Here is a 25,245-nt window from a genome sequence, read left to right on the forward strand (position 1 = left end):
CACGAGGTCAGGAGATCGAGACCATCCTGGCTAACACTGTGAAACCCCGTCTCTACTAAAAATACAAAGAAATTAGCCGGGTGTCGGGCATGATGGTGGGCACCTACAGTCCCAGCTACTCAGGAGGCTGAGGCAGGAGAATGACGTGAACCCGGGAGGTGGAGCTTGTAGTGAGCTGAGATCACGCCACTGTACTCCAGCCTGGGTGACAGAGCAAGACTCTGTCTCAAAAAACAAAACAAAACAAAACAAAACCAAAAAACTAAACACAGCAGAGTTCAAATGGATACTGTTATGTATGATGCTAATAAAATATTTTTCTCTCTAAAATATCTACAGGCTCAATTAAGATGTGGATTTGACTTATTAAATATTGTCAACAACAGTAAAATAAACCAAAGAGGAGGAACAGAACACAAATGGAATTACTAGGCATCACATCCATACATATGTTCATAGTAAATATGTATTCCCCTTTAGATAATTTGTATTTAGATATTTATTTTGTTCCCTCTCATATTTGTATGCCTCTCTAGGGAAAAAACCATGCCTCATTCCTCTTTGCCCATTAAAAACTTTTCTATTCTTCAAGTGCCCAAAAGCTATGTCTTTGAAATTTGTATTAACAAATGTAATACAGTAATAGTGCTAACAAGTGCAATACTAGAACAAGTGCAATACAGCCTCAAATCTACACCAAAATAGAAAAGATGGAAATCTGAATGATTTTAACAGCAAGTAGAGGAATTTTATCTCAAATAAACTTAATCGTAAGTGCTTTTACTATTATTTTAAAATCTCCATTACCAAAAGCAGAGAGATATAAGAAGCTTTGCAACTGACTGGTAGAAAGACTTCTTTCTTCTCTCCACTCTGTAATCTATAGAGAATCTGCATTTTAAGACTGATTCCCCTTGTGGTTGTCAGAAAATTGCCAGAAGCAGTTGATAATGACCTCTTAGAGCCTCTCTCAGCCTTCCCTTTTAACAGGTAAAGAAAATAGTCCCCAAAGAAATTAACTATTTGGTTTGGAGACATATTAATTCATTAATTTAAAAATATTTATTTAATGCTAATATGTGTAATATATTGTTCTGAGTGCTGGGGATGGAATGGTGAAATTAAATAGACAAAACTTCTTACCCTTGTAGGGATTACCTTTTAGTAAATGCAACCAGTGCTGTTGATAAATCAAATTTGTGGTGTGTAACAATGGTTTAGGATGGCTTTTAATAATCTGGTATAAAATAAGTTCTTTATAAAATGCACAATGATTTTAAGAAAATATTTTAACTGATATCAATATTATTGGGCCTGTTTGAACAAGTTTTAAGTTGCAAAACTTTATATCAACTCACTTAAAATTATAGCTATTACTTTAGCCATAGTTAAATTAATGCCTCAATATTTCACACCAGTTGAAACAATAAATTTATGAGCCATTCTAGCCCAGTGGCAACTTTTCTTTAGAGTAATAATGACACAAGCTATTCAAGTAACCATTCTACCCAGGATGATTAATTTGACAGTAAAAATAAGCTTAGTTGCCAGTGTATCATCCCTATCTACCTAAGTCCTCCCCCAAACCAAAACAGAAACAACAAACATGTTTTCAGTTAACAAATATGATAAAGGTGTAATGAGCCTCTTTGTTGATTGTTTCATTTGATTTCATAGCAACATCTAGTCATCTCCACACATGTATAACTATCTGTTGGCACCTCATTTTTCTCTCTGATGAAGAAAGCACTACAAAGAAATATTACTAAACTAAGGCTGAGTTAATTTTTTATGGTGCTGAAAAGATGGCGTGATAAAATACAGTAAGAATTGACTTTGGAGTTAGATGGTACTATTTTCAAATTGTGGCTCCAGTATTTTCTATTTGTGTGATTTTTGGGAAAGGTACTGAAGCTTTCAGAACTTCAATTTCTTGATTTAGAAAGTAGAAATTGGTGGGAAGTATGATTAGATGAAATTAATATATAGGAAAATAAACCAGCTGAAAGCTTGGGTCATTGGAGGCATTCAATAATTTTTTTACGGGTTTTAAAAAAATCTTTATTTTTAAAAAGTTAATATGTGCAACATAGGAAACTGAAAAACACAAGAAGCAAAGAACAAAGTCATTCACAATCACAAGCAGTTTATAGTTTGACATGTTCTTCCAGGTCCTGTGGGTGTGTAGGCACAACATCCAATTTTATGGGACTGAGATCGTACAGTATGTATCCTGCTTTTTCACACATCATGAATATTTACCAATTCAAAATCCCAAAGCTATATGAGTATTTTGATAACTAAGAATACACTATACCAACTCAATCTGTTAAAAAAAATGTAATCCTGCCTTTCTTGGGACAAAAATTTCATAGAAGATGAAAATGGCAACACGCCTCTAGATAAAAGCATTGGCAGAGTTCCGATTTAAATACTGCATTCCCTTAATGCTCAACTTAAAATGAAACATACAGCAACAGAATACACTAAGTATAATGTTTCTAAGATAATTCATTAGCAGATCTATAGCACTGAAATATTAGCAAGGTATATTTCCATTAAATTACTTAATGTATTCCTATAGTACAGCCAAAAGAGATGCACATACATCAATGGCTATCGTCAAAATGTAAATATGGACACATCTGCACACATCTCTCCTATATAATTCCTTCTGCCCCTCTGCTGCCAACCTAACGAACAAGTCCTGACATATACTGCTCAGAGGTGGTTAAATAATTCCATGTCCAAGACGCATCTTTTCTATCAATTATAACAAAGGTATTTACAAATTGGCTAATTCACTAGCTCTAGTTTTTATCATATATTGTCACTCCAGACATCCATAAAGTTTAGATATTGCAAAATAATGAATTTGTCCACAATAAACACAGGGAATTTACTAAAAATGCTCATATAGACCTGTGGTTATCATCTAAAACCATCTTCCAGATATGGAGATACTAGCAAAGAGCCCTTCCCTTCACCCTTCCTCTTCTCCCTTTTCCACCATCCCCAGTGGCTAAGTATAGGACGTCTAGCTCCTAGGGACCTAATAAAGGTCACTCCCAGAAGACGGACCTTCCTAAAAACTAACAAAAGGACATTTATAAAGGGATTGTTTTACTACATCTAGTTTTAACATACTTTGAGCATTAGGAGTTGTTTATCCTTTAATATACAATATTAATTAAAATACACATATAGAACAATGGTCAGACCATCTGAACTAATCTAACTCATGGGCTCAGAACCCTTCTCCCTGCACACTTGCTCCTCCCTAACCCATCGCCACCCAATGAATAGTCAGCATATGCTCCTAAGCATCAAGTTTAAAAATTCCATTCCGAAATGCAACCACTCCTAGGAAGTAATGAAAACAAATACTGAGAGGGGTGTTACTTTAGCCCTTTACTTTTAATCTATGTTGTGCACTTTCAAACACCTAAAAAGACTAGATGTTTCAAATTGGACTAAAGTTTTCCTTTATATACACAATAGCACTGAATAAATGGCGCATATACATAACACAGACTCTAATTTGAGTGTTTTCTAAATAGGAACATTCTGGCCCAGAACCCTTCCCTTTCCGACCTCTACCAACCCCAGAGACAGCTTTAAGCCATCTGTAATGCTTAAGGGGGATTTTAACAATTTCACTTCTGTGTTTTTAAGACGTCTTCCCTATGAATTTTAACACAAAGTGTACTCAATGTATTAGTTTACTAACTCTACTTTTGTCATACACTGGCAACCCTTTAACATCGACTAGATGTAAATTAGGACTCTTTTGTCCACTTATATACGCTATATACACAGCACAGTAAATGAAAATGCAGACATAAGGGACAATGGTCAATGGGCATCATCATAAACACACTGGTAGAAAGCCCTTTGCACTTTGTGCTCCTCCTTTCCTATGAACCAGCACAAATATAATAATGTGTACTGCTCAGAGAATTGATCAATTTCCAAAAGACAATATTTCATATCAAAAGGATAGCTACAAAATGTGTTATTTACTACCTCTACTTTTAACATACTTTGTGCACTTCTAAACATCTAGAAAGACTATGTTTCTACCTCTACTATATTTACTGCCTCTGCTTTTAACATATTTTGGGCATCTCTAAACATCTAGAAAGACTTATGTTTCAAATAAGGACTTAAGTTTGTCCACTACGGACACAGTAGTGTTGAATAAACTACACACATGTAACAGTGGTTACATCTGAAAGTGTCTTCTAAATAGGAGCATTCTGGTCTAGAATCCTTCATTCCTTCCAACTCCTCTCCACCACCAACCTGGTGGATATAGGTACATGTGTCACTTAGAGCTGATGTTATCATTTCACTTCCAAAAGTCCTTTTCAGAAGACAGCCTTTCTATGAATTTTAACAAAGTGTACAAAATGTGTTAGTTTACTAACTCTACTTCTGTCACACATTGGCAACCTCTTTAATATCTAGAGACTAGATATTATAAAATCGGGACTCATTTGTCCAGTATATACACAATATATACAGTATAGCGAAGTTAAATGAAATGCATGTAACATATAGGCAATGGATTAAGCTGAAATTTTCTAATAAACAATGGCAAAATACCTTTTGCTATTTCTTCACTCTCATCTCCCAGGTAGCTCAACAATTCCACTTCCAAACAGCATTTCCCATCAGTTTTTAAAAGCTGTTTACAAAAAGTGTTATTCTACTACTGCTTTTAAATACATCAAGCACTTCCAAATATCTAGAAAAACTAGATATTTCATATAACTTGTCCACCACGTACACAGCACTGTTAAATAAAATTGCACACATGGAACAATGGTTATCAACTGAGGTATCTTCTAAATGTGAATATTTTGGCCTTCAATCATTCCCTCCTCACTTCCTTCTCTCTCTGACTTTAATACAGTGGACAAATACGGGCACGTGTAATGCTTAGGGATGGTTGAACAAATTCCTATGCAAAAGTCATTCACAGAAGACAAGTTTTCCTATGAATTTCAACACAAAAGCATACAAAATATACTAATTTTACTAAATACTTTGTCACACACTGGCAACCTCTTTAACATCTAGAGACTAGACTAGATGCTGCAAAATTAGGACTCACCTGTCCATTATATACACTACATACAGAGCAAAACAAAATGCACAAAAGATACAGAAAAATGGTGTCTGAAAACGTCCAACTATGAACATACTAGCGTATTACCTTTTGCAATTTCTTCCCTCCTACCTCCTCTAAACCACTGAACAAGTATAGACAGCACTATACTTCTCACAAAGGTGGCTTCACAATTCAATTTCCAAAAGACAGTATTTCCTATGAATTTCAGCAAAAAGATATTTACAAAATGGTATTTTACTACCTCTATATTTAACATTCATCAGGCACTTCTAAACATCTAGATAGATTAGATGTTTCAAGTAAGGAGTTAATTTGTCCACTCTTGAATAAACTGCAAACATGTAACAACAGTTATAATTTGAAAGAATCTTCCAAATATGAACGTTCTGGCCTAGAACCCTTCCTATCTCCAACAACCCAGTGGGCAAGAATGCTCAAATTTTCAGAGGACAATCTTTCCCAGGACTTGTAAAACAAAATGTACAAAATATATTAGTTTACTAACTCTACTTTTGTCAGACACTGGCAACCTCCTTAGCATCTAGAAAGACTAGATGTTGTAAATTAGGGCTCATTTGTCCTTTATGTACACTACATACACAGATAAGTAAAACAAAATGCACAGAAATAGATGATTCATCTTGCCCCGCTGTAGGCAGGGTGGCATAGAGCTCTCTGCACTTCCCCCTCTTCCCTCCTCCCCTGAACCAGCGCACAAACACAATGAGTATTACTCAACAGGTGATTTGGCCAATCCCCACCAAAGCAACATTTTCTATGAATTGTAACAAAAAGATACTTACAAAATGTGTTTTTATTACCTTTAATTTTAACATATATCAGGCACTTCAGAACATCTAAAAAAACAGACATTTCAAAAAAGCTTAGCATTGTCAACTATATATACAGTAGTGAGGAATAAAATGCATACAAAACTATGGATAGAATATGAAAGTGTCTTCTAAATATGACCAGTCTGTCATAGAACCTTCTTCTCTTCCTTCTCAGGTCTTCCAGCTCCACGTCATCTAACCCACTGAACAAACATGGATGTATCGCTTCCAGAGGCCGTCTAATAACTCCATTTCCAAAAGTCATCTCCAGAAGACATTTATTTTGTATGACTTCCTTTAAACAAATGAGAATTTACAAGATGTGTGACTTTCTAACTCTACTTTATCATACGTCAGGAACCTCTTTCCATCTAGAAGGGCTAGATGTGACAAATGTTTTATATTAACAGGCTGGGGTGGAGTTGAGGGCAGGTTTTTCATATTATATACACAGGCCTTCCATAAATGGCCAGTAAATCTTCCCAAAGGGTGGTGGGCATTTCCAACGGGCCAAAAGTGGCCTGTCATTCTACCATTTCTCCCAACAGCAAGATCTGGTAGAAGGAAGACCAGCCGCCCTATGGCCCCTAACCTTCCACCCGTTTTTCAGGACTTCGCTCACCTCCCAGGCCCCTTAAGGCCTTTGTCGGTACGTTAAGGCCTTTGTCTAGGTAGGTCTCGCCCAATGGGGACAGATCAGTCGCCCGGGGCTCCGGATCTACGCGGCTCCGTGGCCTAAAGAGACAGCCGAGCCTGCGTGCGTCCCTAGGCCGCCTTCCGGTTCCGCCACGCCCTAATGGCTTCCATCGCCTGGCGTTTGGGTGGCCGCCATGCTTCCGGGCCCACCACTCCCGCCGCCACCCAAAGATGCTGCGTCCCGGCAGGCTTGGGCTGGGAGACCCGGCGTTGGGTGGGGTCCCGGCAGGGACAAGCCGCTGCCGCCATCAGTCACCGAGGTGGGGTGGGGAAGAGAGGTTCGCCGCAGCTTCAAGACCTGGGTCCTCAAGACCTGGGTCCGGCCAGTGGGCAGCCACAGCGGAGGCCTCAGGTGTCTGCAGGACAGAGGGCGCGGCCTGTCCTGGGGACCCCCAGCTCACCCGCCGGCCCGCGGCCGAAGGGCCTGGAGGGCCCTGGGGGAGCGGGCCACACTCTGTGTCTCTCTAATAAATCTTAGTATAGCTAAAATTCTAATTAATGTAATGAATATAAACAACCCACTATTAAGATATTAATTTAGCCAACAATCAATTTTGATAAATCACTACCGTATTGTTGCTTTTTAAAGGCCGTCATCTGAAAATATGAATTCAAAATAGGAGAGTATCTGTTCACTCATTTGTAAAAAGACAGTGTAGTAGCAAAGTGGAAAAAACAGCAGAATAGAAATTAAGAAACTTAGTCTCAGCAAGGCCACTTTCTATTTGTGTGACATTGGACAAGTCAGGTAGTACTTTAACATGACCCCGTATATGTTCCCTGTTTTCCTGCCTAGGTTTGCCACATGTCACTTTCCCCTCTTTATCCATTGTTGGAATGGGTTAGCCTCTCTCCCACCTAAAACCTTTCTAAAGTGATGCTTAGCCTTCTTTTACTTTTTGCCCGGGTAACTCCCAATCATCCTTGTGATTTCAGCTTCAAAATCCCTTCCTCAGAGAAGGCTTTCCTCACCTTACAATCTAAATTATACCATACTGTTATAATTTATGATTGCACCCTTTTCTTCATAGCATTTGTTATAGTTAGTAGTATAACATATTTAAATCCTGTTTCCTTTACTGGATTTAAGACCCATGAGTACAGAATCCATGTTGCTTTTATCATAGCTATATCTTTCATGCCTTTCTTGTCTAATGCCCAGAAAATTCTCAATAAGATTTTAAAAATAAACTCTCCAGATCTTGATTTCCTCCTCTGTAAATAGTGAATAACAATCACAGTGTTGTTGCAATCAATATGAGTTAATATATATTTTAGAAATAGTAATCCAGTATATTATTTGAATAAACCAGTTTTCATTACTAATAAACTAGTATATCTCAGTATAAAAGTTGAAGGAAGACATTTTATAAACATACTTTTATATAATTATGAAAACACTTTTAAAATACACTGGACAATGCACAATTCAAAAGCTTTGGATTCAAAGTGGGCCTGCCAAACGATGGATATTTCCTGTGGGACTGTTACCAGTCTTTGAATTGCAGTCCTGATTGAGAATGCTGCAGTTGGTAGAAGTGATTTGCAATGACAAAGGAATACTGGTTGAACTCTGATGAGTAGACTTATCATGTGTGGCAGGAAGTAAGGTTATCTGTGTCCAGGAAACAGATGGAAACCCATAGACTGCTTATGAAAGAAATGAATTCAGGGGATTAGAAAGTCATACCATTTACTTTTGAGGGGAAATTATTGGCGGAGTTTGCAGTAATTTGGCTTGTCATCCCCAACATCTGTTGCCTTTGCCGTTACACCACTTAGCTCCTGATGACAAATTGAACAAGATCAGAGTGAGTGCATGATAACTAATAAGCATCTTCATGGGTAAAATCAGTTAACATCAAAAACAGGCCAGTGGCATTAGTGTATGCAGTTTCCTGGTAGTAGTCTCTTCATTTTCCCTATTCTTAGATAGTTCTTTCACTCCTCAAGGATTCCTAATCGTCTCTATGCCTTCTAGAAAAGACTTTAATTATAGTATCTTGCTTATAGAAGTGGCCCTAAAAGAAACACATGTGTAATACAATTATAAGAATATCTGATATATGTTTTCTGATGTAGGATTATCAATCACAGTCATATCTATAATGAAACTGGAAGAAAAACTACACAGAAAAGAATTCAAAGTGATTTGGCACTGCCTTCTGCTTGGCCCATCTGCTGTTATTTTTTTTCTCCTACTGGCGAAACGTTAGACAATATTTCAACTTAGCATCTCATAGGCAGTTAAACAACAGACAAGGTAAACTATATTAAAGTTCCATTTTTTTAACTCTGTATACTGTTTTGTTTTTTTCCCCTCAGTTAAGAGCAAGGTTAAGTAGATCGTTATGCTTTATTTGATTCAGCGTGTTTCATTCCTTAGAAAAAATATTTTACATATCTGGCTTTCCTTCATACTGTGTAGTGGATAAATTGGAGTTCTGTTCCATGGACAAAGAAACTGATGTACAGTATTCCCCCCTTATCACAGGGGACTTTTTCCAAGACCCATAGTGGATGCCTGCAATCACAGATAGTACCAAACCTTATATAGGCATACCTCATTTTATAACACTTCACAGATTTTGCAATTTATTTTTAACAACGAAACATTTGTGGCAACCCTGCATCAACCAAGTCTATCAGGGTTATTTTTCCAACAGCATGTGCTTACTTCATGTCTCTGTGTCACATTTTGGTAATTCTCACAGCATTTCAAAGTTTTTCATTATTATTATATCTGTTATGGTGATATTTGCTGATTTGTTGATGTTACTATTGTAATTATTTGGGGTACCACAAACTACACGCATATAACATGGCGAACTTAATCCATAAATGTTGTGTGTGTTCTGACTACTCCACCAACCACCTGTTGTCCTGTCTCCCTCCCTCTCCTTAGGCATCTCTGTTTCATGAGATATGACAATAATGAAATTAGGACAATTAATAACCCTACAATGACCTCTAAGTGTTCAAATGGAAGGAAGAGCTGTATCTCTCTCACTTTAAATGAAAAGCTAGAAATGATTAAGCTTATTGAGGATGGCGTGTTGAAAGCTGCGATTGGCCAAAAGCTAAGCCTCTTGAAACAAACAGCCAAGTTGTGAATGCAATAGAAAACTTCTTGAAGGAACTTAAAAGTGCTACTCCAGTTTTAATGGTCTGGATAGAAGATCAAACCAGCCACAACATTCCCTTAAATCAAAGCCTAATCTAGAGAAAGGCCCTAACTCTCTTCAATTCTATGAAGACTGAAAGAAGTGAGAAAGCTGCATAGAAAAGTCTGAAGCTAACAAAGGTTGGTTTATGAGGTTTGAAGAAAGAAGCTGTCTCATAACATAGAAGTGCAAGGTGAAGCAACAAGTGCTAATGCAGAAGCTGCAGCAAGCTATCCAGAAGCTCTAGCTAATATAATTGATAAAGGTGGCTGTGCTAAACAATAGATTTTCAATGTACATGAAACAGCCTTATATCGGAAGACGATGCCATCTAGACTAGAAAGAAGCCAATGCCTGCCTTCAAAGGACAAAGGGCAGGCTGATTTTCTTGTTAGGGCTAATGAAGATGGTGATTTTAAGTGGAAGCTAATGTTCATTGACCATTCTGAAAATCAAAGGGCTCAAGAATAATGCTAAATCTACTCTGCCTGTGCTCTATAAATGGAACAACAAAGAATGAATGACAGCACATCTGTTTACAGCATGGATATTTTAAGCCCACTGTTGAGACTTACTGCTCAAAAAAATTCCTTTCCAAATATTACTGTTCATTGGCAATGTATCCGGTCACCCAAGAGCTCTGATGGAGATGTACATGGAGATTAATGTTGTTTTTATGCCTGCTAACAACATCCATTCTGTGGCCTATGGATCAAAGATTAATTCTCACTTTCAAATCTTATATAAGAAATACATTTGGTAAGGCAATACCTGCCACAGGTTATGATTCTTCTGATGGATCTGGGCAAAGTAAGCTGAAAACCTTCTGGAAAGAATTATAGCATTCTAGATGTCATTAAGAACATCTGTGATTCATGGAAAGAGGTCAAAATATCAACACTAACAGGAGTTTGGAAGAAGTTAATTCCAGCCCTCGTGGATCGCTTTGAGCAGTTCAAGACTTCAGTGGAGGAAGTAACTACAGATATGGTAGAAATAAATAACAAAAGAACTAGAGCTAGAAGTGGAGTCTGAAGATGTGATTGAATTGCTGCAATCTAATAATACAACTTGAATGGATGGGGAATTGTTCCTTATGGATGAGCAAAGAAAGTGGTTCCTTGAGAAGGGATCTACTCTGGGTGAAGATGCTGTGAATGTTGCTGAAATGACAACAAAGAATTTAGAATATTTAATAAACTTAGTTGATAAAGCAGCAGCAGACATTGAGAGGATTGTCTCCAATTTTGAAAGAAGTTCTACTGTTGGGTAAAATATTATCAAACAGCATCGTATATGACAGAGAACTCTTTTGTGAAAGGAAAAGTCAATCCATGTGGCAAACTTCATTGTGGTCTTATTTTAAGAAATTGCTACAGCCCCAAAACAAAACAAAACAAAAAAGAAATACAATTTGTAATGACTTCTGGATTCTGCCAAAAAAAAGAAAAAGAAATTGCCACAGCCACCCCAATCTTCTGCAATTTCTGTCCTGATCAGTCAGAAATCATTAATGTTGGGGCAAGACTCTCCACCGACAGAAGATTAGGATTCACTGAAGGCTCGGATGATCATTAGCATTTTCTAGCAATGTAGTATTTTAATATTAAGATATGTGCATTGTATTTAGACATAATGCTATTGCACACTTGAAAAAATTTATTTTTATTTCAGTAATTTTGGGGGTACAGGTGATGTTTGGTTACATGGATAAGTTCTTTAGTGGTGATTTCTGAGATTTTGGTGCACCTATCACCCAAGCAGTGTACACTATGCCCAATGTGTAGTTTTTTATCCCTCACCCACCCCACACCCTTTCCCCTGAGTCGCCAAAGTCCATTGTATCATTCTTATGCCTCTGCATCTTCATAGCTTAGCTTCCACTTATAAGTGAGAACATGTGATGTTTGGTTTTCCATTCCTGAATTACCTCTTAGAATAATGGTCTCCAATTCCGTCCAGGTTGCTGTGAATGTCATTATTTCATTTCTTTTTGTGGCTGTTATTCCATGGTGTATGTATATATATACCACATTTCCTTTATCCACTCGTTGTTTGATGGGCATCTGGGCTGGTTTCATATTTTTGCAATTGTGAATTGTGCCGCTATGAGCAACCATGTGTAAGTGTTTTTTTTCATGTAATGACTTATTTTCCTCTGGGTAGATACCCAGTAGTGGGATTGCTGGATCAAATGCTAGATCTACTTTTAGTTCTTTAAGGAATCTCCATACTGTTCTCCATAGTGGTTGTACTAGTTTACATTCCCATCTGTGGTGTAAAAGTGTTCCCTTTTCACCACATCCATGCCAACATCTATTATTTTTTGATTATGACCATTCTTGCAGGAGTAAGGTGGTATCACGTTGTGGTTTTGATTTGCATTTCGCTTGATTGACAATAAACATTTATAGTTTATAGTCATATATATATAATGTTTACAAGTGTAAACATTACTTTTATATAGACTAGGACAAAGTGTATACTTTTATATACACTAGGACACCAAAACATTTGTGTGACTTGCCTTACTGTAATATTTACTTTATTGGGGTAGTCTGGAACAAAATGCAGAATATCTCCAAGGTATGTCTGTATGGACTATGTTTTTTCTTCTACATACATACCTATGATAAAGCTTAATTTATAAATTATACATCATAAGAGAGTAACAACTAATAATAAAATAGAACTCCATTATAATACTGTAATAAAGGCTATATGAATGTGTACTCTCTTTTTCTCTCAAAATATTGTACTGCATGCACCTATTTTTGGATCTTGGCCGACCACAGGAAACTGGAGCAGAGGAGCAAAACTACAGATCTGAGGAGGGACAACTGTATAGTGTTAAAAAGCTTGCAGTTCATTATAGGTTTAGGATGATAGACTTAGCAGTGAAACTAGGACATGTGCCAGCCACTGAATTAAGCTTTTAAAATAATTAACTCCTATCTGAAACACACCTTCAATAAAATGAATTTACAGTTTCCTACTAAGCATAGACCTGAACACTGAAAATAAAACCTGGATTTTGGTAAAAATTCCCACCTCCATTCCATCATGCATATCATTCATTCATTTATTCAATCTTTTATTTAACCTGAATGATCTCAGGCCTCACCAGCTTTGAATAAATATGAGGTTATATGAACTTTATCACTCAGCTTCCCATGACTCTTATTTCTAATTTGCATGATTGCAGAACCTCAGCTTGCTTAACGCTTCTGGAGTATCCACAAGTATTTCTGGGAATCCCCAAGAGAAGGTTTATGAGTTTGCATAAATTCCTTTATGTTTCTCTGCTCCAATATTTTGCTAAAGTGCTAGGAACATTTTGCTAAAGTGTATTTGATGCCCAAAATACGCTTCGGGGAGAAACTCTGCACCTGCTATGATTACCAGACTTTCTGTAAGAAGGAAACTGCTGGGTGCCTTTATCTCCCCTGTACTTGATGAGAACAGAGATTCTCCATGGGTCACCACTCTCAACCCTCTGAGACTATGGTAGCATAGGATGGTTACTTTGTACTTACCTCTGTAAAATTCTGCCATGAGGACCTCTGAATTAGTACTTCTTTCCCCAAGTCTTACAAGATTCTTATCATGATCCCTTTAGCTTCCCCCTGTTGTTACTCTTTCTGTCTATGTTACTTCTACTTTTTAGACTGGGTCAGGACAGGCAAATCTTATCTTCCATTTCTCTGTCTTTCCAGATATCAGTGCAAAAAAAAAAAAAAGAAAGAAAGAAAAAAATGGTAAACGAAAGTGTTCTTTCTTTCTTTTTTCTATCCAAAGTAAAATTAAAAATGTTTATTAATAAATTGATTCCCCAGGCTGTCACTGATCTACTATTCTGTAAAGAACCAATCTGAGTCTCAGTTTTGCTCAGAACAAAAAACGTTATTGAATAGCTACCATGAGCTAGTCTTATATACAATGCTGGGTCAGAAATTTAAAAAAAAGTCTCAGCCCCTGCCTTCAATAAACTCTTGGTTTGAGAAAAGGCATTCAATGATAAAAATAACTAGTAATTAAAAGTATAGATATTATAATAAAAAGAATGAGGAATTGTAAACATACATGGGGATGACTAATTTGGCTGGGTACAGCATTTTAAGAAAATATTTTGGAGGAAGAGGCAGGTAAAATTTGGTTGGTATTTTGGAGGCGTATGAAAAGGCTGACTTGAATCTCAGGAGGCAGAGAAAGAGATTAAGGGCATCCAGCAATACAATGAGTATTGCTTTACAATGAGTAAAGTCAAGGCATTCTCAAGTGCTCACAGACCTCTGAAAATAGAAGTCCTATGTGGCTGGGGTGTTACATACATGAAAGAGGATTTTAAAAGTAGTTTGGGGGTAGGATTGTTAAGGGATTTTGATTGTCTAACTGAGCTATGTGGACTTTATCCTGTTAGATGATGAGCAGCCATTCGAGGCTTTAAACAAGAATCTGACACATAATTGTGTCAAAGCAAATGAGGAGGCCAGGCCATTGGCCCAAGATTATCTCTGTACTGGGAGCTCTTAAGTAAGCAAGCTGAAACTTAACTTGAAGGCATTACTTGTAATTGACTTAAAAACAAAAGCAAACCAAACAAAAACAACTGAACTTCTGACAGTCATAAACAGCCAACTAGCTGACTGATTCTGTAACTAGGGACCTTCCATAGAATCATACGAAAATAAAGGAAATGCCTAGCTGCAGCCAATCAGGCAATTTCTTTGTTTGGTGATCAGCCTATAAAGCTTGCTGCTCATGTTACTACTGGAGCAGAGCCCATAACATCCTTTCATGTTGGTGCTTTCTGATTCACAGATTGTTCAAGTAAACTTTGTTAAATTTCTTTTGTCAGAAGTTCTTCTTTTAACAATTGTGTGTTAAGACATAACTCTGGGAGCGTTTTGCAAAATGCATTTGAACAGGGAGAAAATGTTGGCATGAGGATGAGTTTGGATGCCTTTGAAATAATCCAGGCAATAGGTAAGAAGGGCCTGAATTAGGGATGTAAATGGGATAGAGGGGAAAATTTGGAGATGTTTTAGAGTTTGAGTGTGGAAAGGATTGAGAGAGGAATCACTGTGGTTTTTAACATTTCCAACATAGGATATTAGTGAAAGAGCCTGTGATAGGTCAATACAGAGGGATAGGTTTTACTCAGTTTTTAAAACTTCAAATAAACAATGTACCTGTTTTGTAGGAAGAATAATGTCCCCTCAAATATGTCCATGTCCTACTCCCTAGAACCTGTGAATCTATGTTTCTTTACATGGTAGAAAAGTTTTTGCAATTGTCATTAAATTAAGGAATTTGAGATGGAGAGATTACTCTGAATTACCCAGCTGGGTTCATTGTAATCACAAAGGTCCTTGTAAGAGAGAGGCAAGAGAGTCAAAGGCAGAGAGAGGCGATGTGATGACAGAAGCAGGGTTAGAGTGACGTGCCTTGAAGATGGAGGCAAGGAATGCAGGCAGCCCCTAGAAACTAGAAAAGGTTAAGGAAATAGGTTTTTTTTCCCCAGAGCCAGGAATACAGCTCGGCAGCTATGTTGATTTTAGCCCATAAGACCCATTTTGAACTTCTGAATTTCCAGAGTTGTAAGGTAATAAATTTGGGTTATTTTAAGGCACTGAGTTTCTGGTAACACAACCTGTTATCCCCAGATGATCTCTGTGCATGTTAACTGGGAGAATATCAGTATTTTTTCCTGAGTGGAACAAAGATAAAACTCTCCATATGGTAACTATTTTTATTTATATTTCAGATAACTTTAAGAAGAGATGGGAGTGTTCCAGGTGGAGTAAATAGCTTCTGCAGAAGCCCACAATCTAAATGCCCAACAGGGAACATCTGCTTGGAACTCCCTTTGCTTGCTCTTCGCCAATGCCTTTGACTTTCATCACACCTGTTCACCAGCTCTATCAGCTTGGTAGAAGTGAAAGCCCTACTCCTGGCAATGGGTCATTTGAGCTTAGAGGGTAAATGTTTCTGGATCATTTGACCCTCTGGACTGTGCCTCTGGTTCCTGTGCCTTTCTCTGTAACTCTTGCCGTGATGATTCATCCTGGACTGTCCTCTCTTGCAATGCTCTATCAATACTGATTCTGTCACTTACGAAGCTGTGTTAACTTTGTCAGTACATACATCTCTTTATCAGAGGGTCTGTTACTCATCTGTAAAATGGGAACAACAAAGCCAACCTCCCTGGGTCAGGATTTTTGGCCATTTGGCTTCTTCATGCACAGCAGTGACAAGTTTAAGGCACCCCAACCTGGGGTTACCCATATTAAGGGCCAACTTCACCTACCCTTCCTGCCAGGGGGACTCAGTCTACTTGGCTTTTTTAAATTCCTCTTTTCCTTGCCCACAGGGCTTCACGTTTGTCTTGAGGATGAGACTCCTGTTTCTTCTGGATATATGGGTGGGAGGAGAGTGAGGGGGTGAAGTGAGAGTTTCTGCTAGAAGACTCCGGATATAGTTGATGTCTGGAAGACTTCGTAGGGGCACGTCATGTCATAAATGACAACTAACATGGGTTGAAACAGACGTCATTAGAATTCAAAGCCTACATATTAATATTTTCTGGTGTTTCAATTCACTTGTGGGTGGGTTCAACTTTTTTTTGATATACTCTTTTTACTTTCCTTTTTACTACTTCTTCCTATTCCAGCCCCAACCACTGACTTGAAGATGTAAGTAGATGACTAATGTGGTTTACACAGAGTAGAAGAATCTTTTCTCCCCATTTCAAATTAATGACATGCCAACAACATATATCCTAAAGAATCTGAGTATTTTGATATTGACATAGAGGAAAATCAGCCCAACTAACATCTGTTGAGTGCTTGGAATGTGCCAGGCACTGTACTATGTATTTTGTATCTATTCTAATTTAAAACTCATATCAAATTTAAGATGTTGGTGTTAATGTCTCAGTTTTACAGATGATTAATGTATCTTCTGTTGCTTAATGAGACTTGTGTGTTGCCAACGTCCACACAGCTAGCAATGGACAGTATTGATATTAGAATTTAAGGTCTATTTAATTCCAGAGTCAATGCTTATTTCTCTGCCCCCTAATCTCTACTATAGGAACTAATACATTCTGGGAATTCTTTTATAAGATGTCATTTGGAGGATAGTGCAGAAATTATAGAATTTCAACTGAGAAGATCTGAATGTATGCAGAATTTTGTTATGAACTAGATGTGTGACTTTGGACAAGTTATTTTCTCATCTTTTTGAGTCTCATTATTACTAGTGGCATCACACATGTACTGGTAAGGTGTCTCAAGTTTGGGTTCGAGCTCTGTAATGAGTTAGCTGTGTGGCTTGGGGAAAACCGCTTTACCTGTGTAGGCCTTAGTTTTGTTTCTTTGTTTATTTTATCTATAAAATGAGAGGACTATGGAAGACTTGTTCCTTTTAGGTTTGAAATTTTGTTATACTAAGGGTTTCAATTTCAATAATAATAGTTACGCCCAGGCAGCTAGTGGGAGCAATTCTAACAGTTCATTAATAAAGAAACAATCTTCTCTGAACAATGAAATACTATCCTGGCCAGCCTGGGCTCCAGCCAGATATATTTACAGAACATCCTTTAGCCTGAAATAGAAATGTATTGCTCAACCATCTGTTACAATTAAGAAAAGATGTGAAAATGTTTTCTATGTGTTTGACTAATCGTGTTTTAGGGCCCTGTGGGTACTTTACAAATTATATGCCTTCCTTTTTTCTTGGCATCATTAAAAATCTGGGATCTATTTCCAAAATTTATCAGTTCTCACTCTATTATTTTCTCTTTTTCTAAAGAAACTTGTTCAGAGCCCCAGATGGAATAGAGCAAGCAAATATGTCTCAAGACAAAGTTAGCCTGTAAAGCAAATGAATTGTCTTTGGTGAGTGAGTGGTTTGGAAACAACTGAACGAATATTGCAACATAAATATCTAATTTGTATTCGTTGGACTATGACCTACCTGGTATTAGTGATGAGAAGACATTAAGACCCAATTACTGATCAGGGTCTCTTGTTTCCTTCTTAAAAAAATAGGGATATAATTAAAATAGCCCACCTGTGTGGCCAGTACTCAGTAAGAGAATATTGCAAGGGAAAGCTCTGGAACCCTCCCACCTCATTCTACCTTTGACATCTTCTCAGCTCTCTCTTGTACTTTGCCTCTGTGTTTCATCTCACACTTGACTCATGAAGGTAAAAAGTAGGCTTTTGGAAAATGATATTTTCCCAAAAACTTTTGTTTCCTTTTAACTCTAAGAATCTTTCAGTTGTGTTCAACTAGTTCATGTGAAGAAAAATAATTGTGAAGTAGTCTAGTTTCTGTAGTATTCTTTTTCAAAGTGCTCAGCAGAATCCAGCTATTTCTTTCAAAGTAGTTTTATTTGTTTTGAAAGTACCTTTTTCTAAAAAAAAATTTTTTTATTTTAATAGATTTAGCAGTACAAGTGGTTTTGGTTATATGGATGAATTCTGTAGTGGCGAAGTCTTAGCTTTTAGTGTAACTGTCACCCAAATAGTGTACATTATATAGAATATATAATTTTTCATCCCTATCCCCTGCCATCCTACCTACTTCTGAGTCTCCAATGCCCATTATACCATTTTGTATGCCCCTGCATACCCATAGCTTAGCTTCTACTTATAACTGAGAACATGCAGTATTTGGTTTTCTATTCCTGAATTACTTCACTTAGGATAATGGCCTCTAGTTCCATTCAAGTTGCTGCAAAATACATTATTTTGTTCTTTTTTATGGCTGAATAGTGTTCCATGGTATACTACTTCCATGGTATTCTATGTGTGTATATACACACACCATTTTTTTTATCCATTCATTATCCGATGGGCATTTAGATTGATTTTACATCTTTGTAATTGTGAATTGTGCTGTGATAGATACACAAGTGCGGGTGTCTTTTTGATGTAAGTGCAGGTGTCTTTTTCTTTGGGTAGATATCCAGTAGTGGGATTGCTAGAGTGAACGGTAGATCTACTTTTAGAACTTTGAGAAATCTCCATACTGTTTGCCATAGAGGTCTTACTTATTCACATTCCTACTAACAGTGTCTAGGCATTCCCTTCTTACCATAGCCAAGCCATTTATTGTTTTTGACTTGCATTTTTAATTTTAATTTGCATTTCCCTGATGATTAGTGATGTTGGGCATTTTTAAATATATATATTTTTTGCCATTTGTATATCTTCTTTTGAAAAGTGTCACTTGTCCACTTTCTAATAGGTTTTTTTTTTTCCTTGCTAGTTCGTTTGAATTCCTTTTTGGATTCTGGATATTGTCCTTTGTCAAATGTACAGTTTGTGAATATTTTCTCCCATTCTGTATGCTGTCTGTTTACTCTGTTGATTATTTCTTTGCTGTGTAGAAGTTTTTAGTTTAATTAAGCCCCATTTATTGACTTTTGGTTTTCCTGCATTTGCTTTGGGGTCTTAGTTATAAATTCTTTGCTTACACCAATGTCCAGAAGAGTTTCTCCTAGGTTTTCTTTGATAATTTTTACGGAGTTTGGTCTTACATTTGAATCTTTATTCTAGGGATCCAGTTTCATTCTTCTGCCTGTGGCTATCCAATTTTCCCGGCATCATTTACTGAATCGGGTATCCTTTTCCCAGTTAATGTTTTTGTCTGCCTTTATTGAAGATCAGTTTTTTGTAGGTATGTGGTTTTATTTCTGGGTTCTCTATTCTGTTTCACTGGTCTATGTGTCTGCTTGTATATCAGCACCAATGCTTCTTTGGTTACTATAGCTCTATAGTATAATTTGAAGTCTTCTAAAGTAACACCTTCATATTTGTTCTTTTTGGTTATAATTGCTTTGGCTATTCATACTTTTTGGTTCCATATACATTTTAGGATTATTTGTTCTTAAATCTGTGAAAATGACATTGGTATTTTTTGATAGAAACTCCACTGAATCTGTAGATTGCTTTGGGCAGTATGGTCATTTTAAAGACATTGATTCTTCCAATTCATGAGCAGGGGATGTTTTTCCATTTGTCTGTGTCATCTATGATTTATTTCATTAGTGCTTTCTAGTCCTCCTTGCAGAGATCTTTCCCTTCCTTAATTAAGTACTGATACGGTTTGAATATATGTCCCCACCAAATCTCATGTTGAATTGATATTCCCAGTGCTGGATGTGGGGCATGGTGGGAGGTGTTTTGGTCATGGGGTGGATCCCTCTTGGCTTGGTGCTGATCTGGAGATAATGAATGAGTTTTTGAGAGATCTGGTTGTTTAAGTGTGTGGCATATCCCCTCCCACTCTCTCTCTTGGTACTGCTCCCACCATGTGATACATTTGCTTCCTTTTCACCTTCTGCCATGATTGTAAGTTTCCTGAGGCTCTCATCAGAAGGTGAGTAGATGCTGGTGTCATGCTTGTACAGCCTGCAGAACTGTGAGCTAATCAAACCTCCTTTCTTTATAAATTACCCAGTCTCAAGTATTTCTTTATAGCGACACAAGATGGACTACTGCAAATATATTCCTATGTATTTTTTTCTTTTGCTAAATGAGATTGGCTTCTTGATTTGATTTGCAGCTTGGTTGTTATTAGTGAATTGGTGCTACTGATTTGAGTATGTTGATTTTGTAACTTGAGACTTTACTGAATTCAAATCTTTGTCAAAGCGGAGTCTTTCGGAGGAGTCTTTAGGGTTTTCTAGGTATAAGGTCATATCGGTGGCAACCAGAGATAGTTTGACTCCCTCTTTTCTAATTTGGATGCCCTTTATTTTTTTCTCTTGTTTGATTGCTCTGGCTAGGACTTCTAGTACTACGTAGAATAGAAGTGGTGAATGCGGGTATCCTTGTCTTATTCCAGTTCTGAAGGGGCATGCTTTTAACTTTTACCCGTTTAGTATGATGTTGGCTGTGGGTTTGTCATATATGGCTTTTATTATTGTGAGGTATGTTCTTTCTATGCCCAGTTTGTTGAGGGCTTTTTTCATGAAGGGATGCAGAATTTTACAAAATCCTTTTTTTTTTTGCATTTATTGAAATGATCAGATAATTTTTGTTTTTTATTCTGTTTATGTGGTGAATCATTTACTGACTTGCGTATGTTGAACTATTCTTGCATCCCTAGGATAAAACCCACTTGATCATGGTGAATTATCTCTATGATATTCTGTTGTATTTGGTTTGCTAGTATTATGTTGAAGATTTTTGCATGTATATTCATAAGGGATATTGGTCTATTGTTTTCTTTTTTGTTGTTGTGTTCTGTCCTGGCTTTCATATCAGCGTAATACTCACATCATAGAATGAGACAGGGAGGATTCCCTCCTTCTCAATCATTTGGAATAGTTTCAGTATTATTGGTATCAGTTCCTCTTTCAATATCTGGTAGAATTTTGATGTAAATCCATCTGGCCCTGGGATTTTTTTGTTTATGTTGGGAGATTTTTTATTACTGATTCTATCTCATGCCTCTTATTGGTCTGTTCAGGATTTCTATTTCATCCTGATTGAAGGTAGGGGGGTTGCATGTTTCCAGGGATTTATCCATTTCTTCTAGATTTTCTAGTTTACGTGCATTTAGGTGTTCATAGTGGTTTCAGATAGAAAGTACTTTTTTGAAAGTACTATTGTGAAAGTTTTTGGCTGACAATTTTTTTTTGTTTGGAAAGTGGTCTTTTAGCTCAGACATCATATTAAGAATTCTCTTTTGGTCAACCACCAGGTTTCTGCATCGAGGGAAAAAGTGTACATTCTTTTTCCAGGTTTTTACTGTCTTTTCAACATTTTTAAGTGGCCTTGTGTTTGTTTAAGAAAGCTAATCACTTTTGTAGCATCAACTAGAATGTAATTCATTTTGTCTTCACCTTCCTGCAAAGAAAGCAGTGTATTGAGAAAAATGTGAGGATTTTTTTTTTTTTAACAATTAGAGAGCTAGACCTTCTGATAGAGCCAACCATTGATGGGATACCATTAGGACAGATGCCAATGCAATTTCTTCAAGATACACCTTTATTTTTTTCAAAGTATGAAGACAAAACATTAAATATGTCTTGACTTATGTTGCTTTCAGCAACTTATTGCAGTAGCAAAATTATTCTTGAATTTCTCCATCCTTTACAATTCTTAGAAATATGATAGCATGACATTTATTGGTAAAATATGTTTACTAATCAATCTACATAGACAAGCTCTTCCTTTTCAGTTCATTACATAAAGCCTCTTCAATATTATGTGATATGTCATCACTACATTAACTTACTCAATTTTTTAAGACTGAAATATTTTCAATTTCTCCTATTGCATCTTGTTTTAGTCACTAAAAGCTGGTATTTTAGTTTCCCACCAACTTTGTAACTTTTTTCTTCTAAGCAATACGTTTTGTAATTCAGAAACTTGATTTTTGAGATTTTTGACTGTATGTGACTTTTCTTGACAAAGTCTTCACTCTGTTTTGAAATTCCAATAGCTGGTTAAAATAGTCACTACTCTTCCTTGTCAAATGGATGTGATTTGCAGTTAAGTGTCTTTTCAAGATTTCTCACGGAATTGCAACATTCTAACTTGTCTGCCACAGACAACAAGGAATGGGTGAGGCAACTTGGATTACCCGACCATGTGAAACCCAAGGATAAGTAGCTTTCCTTGTAAACACGTAATTTTTTGCTCTCTTGATATGCTAGTGCAGATAAATAATCCAGAAGATTCTAATTCTTCATCATTAACAAGAATTGTTCATAATTGTTCATAAACCTAAGTCTAAAATCTTTCTTTTTCTCAGCACATTTTGTCTTCAAAAATTGCTACATCAGACCATCAGAGTTACTTGCAAAATATAAACATGAATAAAGTATAAAACAAAAGGTTATAATAAATAATTGAGAATATTGCAAAAATAGAACTTGATAATCATAAGGCAATTTACTTCTAACTCATATAATCCATGCAAGGCAACAATCCATGTTTTGCAATATTTATAACAACAGCAAAGCAACAATAGGACAGCTGAGTTACAGTACATAGAGATGCCCTTTTTTATAATGAAAAATTCTGTCTTACTGCCTGTTACATCAGAGGAGTTCTTCTCCCCAGTAAGTCAGTAGGAGGCATGCAAAGCCAAGAATGCAGGAAGGAATTAAAAGACTCACGGAAATGGACATGCTGAAACAGATATATTATATGAAGCCAGAAAATTCATTAGGAATTAATGGGAACTTTCAGGAAAAACACCATTCAACGATGCCTTCAAGAATGCACTAGAGAGATGGGCATGATCATCCCTAAGGAGTACAGTGGTAGCTCTCCTCTGCATGTGGAAGTGCTAATTGTAGGAGAGGTGATCAAAACCTTTGCTTATTAATAATAATGAGGATGACATATGTGACACAGCAAGGATATTTCAATTAATATAATGATTCACAAGTTCAGAGGGGCAGTAAGGAGGCTTGGAGATGATTAATAGAATATAATAGCCCTAATGGTAATATACATTAGGAGACAACAATAGTGTTGCTTAATATATACAATCAAAAGAAGGTAAGTGTGCGTATGCAAGAGACTGTGGATGGGCAACTTAATTTTAAGTCTTGTTCTTTTGCCAGGATTCTCCACTTGAGTCAGTTTCAGACCCAGAACGTTTTGACTAAAGACATAGTCAAATCCCTTGGAGGAAGGACCATGTAACACCATGGAAGGTATAGTTTGTAATGGTTTCCTCAGTCTTTCCTTAACTATGCCTGTAGCCATTTATTCACTTGACTGAGTTTCAGGGACAGAGTAATGTCCAGACACTTTGAAGGTTATTGGATGCAGGGCCTGAGTTGACACTGATACTTGGAGTCTCAAAATATTACCATGGCCCCTGTTAGAGTAGAAGCCTATAGGGATAAGGTTATAAATGGAGTCCTGGTCAAAGTTGGGCTTATAGAAGGACTACTGGTTCTGTGAGTCACCCAGTGATCACTTCCCAGGTTCTTCAATTCATAATTAGAATTGACACACTTGGCAGTTAAAGTAACCCTCACCATAGATTCTTGGCCTGTAAAAACAGAGTGCTCCCGTTCCTCACCAAAAATATAGTGAATGAAAAACAATATGGGATTCCGGGGGTGGAATTAGCTCTACTCTTAAAGATCTTAAGGATGTAGGTGTGGTGGGCCCTATTATATTACTGTATTAGTCAGGGTTCTCTAGAGGGACAGAACTAATAAGATATATATATATATATATATATATATATATATATATATGTATGAGTTTATTAATGAGTATTAACTCACATGATCACAAAGTCCCATAATAGTCCATCTGCAAACTGAGGAGCAAGGAAGCCAGTCCTAGTCCCAAAGCTGAAGAACTTGGAGTCCGATGTTCATGGGCAGGAAACATTCAGCACGGGAGAAAGATATAGTCTGAGAGGCTAAGCCAGTCTAGCCTTTTCAGGTTTTTTTCTGCCTGCTTTATATCCTGGCCCCACAGCTGGCAACTGATTATGATAGGTGGGGCCCACCCAGATTAAGGGCGGGTCTGCCTTTCCCAGCCCACTGACTCAAACGTTAATCTCCTTTGGCAACACCCTCACAGACATACCCAGGATCAGTACTTTGCATCCTTCAGTCCAATCAAGTTGACACTCAGTATTAACCATCACAATTACCATTAAATTAAAAGGTCTTGTCCCTGTAGATAATGTATATATTCTAGAGAATGACTTTATACTACTGCAAGCTTATTCAAGTCTTAGTCCTGATGTGGCTACTGTGACATATGCAATATTTTTGCTGGAGTAGATTATCATGGCCTCAGGAACATGGTATGCAGCCACTCATTTGGCAAATAAATTATTTTCTATCATAAGAAGTTTGTATTCATGTGCAATGAACAAGAAAATGTATTCACAGATTTGCTACACAACTATATTTACTCTTCTGCTGTCTGTCATAATATACTTAGAAGAGATTTGGACTGTGAACATACTGCAAAATATCACATTAATTCATTCTATTGATGACATTATGTACCATGATACAATATAGCCACATTCAAGCTTAGCAAGAAGTGGCTAGTATACTGGAGGCCTAGGTAAGACTTATGTACTTTAGATAGAGGGAGATAACATTACCCTACAATGATTCAGAGACCTGTCACTTTGGAAATGTTTAAGGGTCCAGTGGCCTGGCTTTTTATAGAACATCCTCTCCAAAGTTAAAAGACACTTTTACCTCTTTCATTCCTTACTGCTAAAAAGAAGCACAGTTCCTAGTAGGCCTCTTTGAATTCTGGTGGAAACACAATTCACACTGAGGAGTAATGCTTCAGTTCATGTCTTAGCTCGTTTGGGCTGCTCTAACAAAATGTTATAACCTGGTTGGCTTTAAACTACAGAAATTTATTTTTTCACAGCTCTGGAGTCAAGGTAG

The sequence above is a fragment of the Pan paniscus genome, chromosome 11, assembly GCF_029289425.2.
Source record: "Pan paniscus chromosome 11, NHGRI_mPanPan1-v2.0_pri, whole genome shotgun sequence".
NCBI lineage: Eukaryota > Metazoa > Chordata > Mammalia > Primates > Hominidae > Pan > Pan paniscus.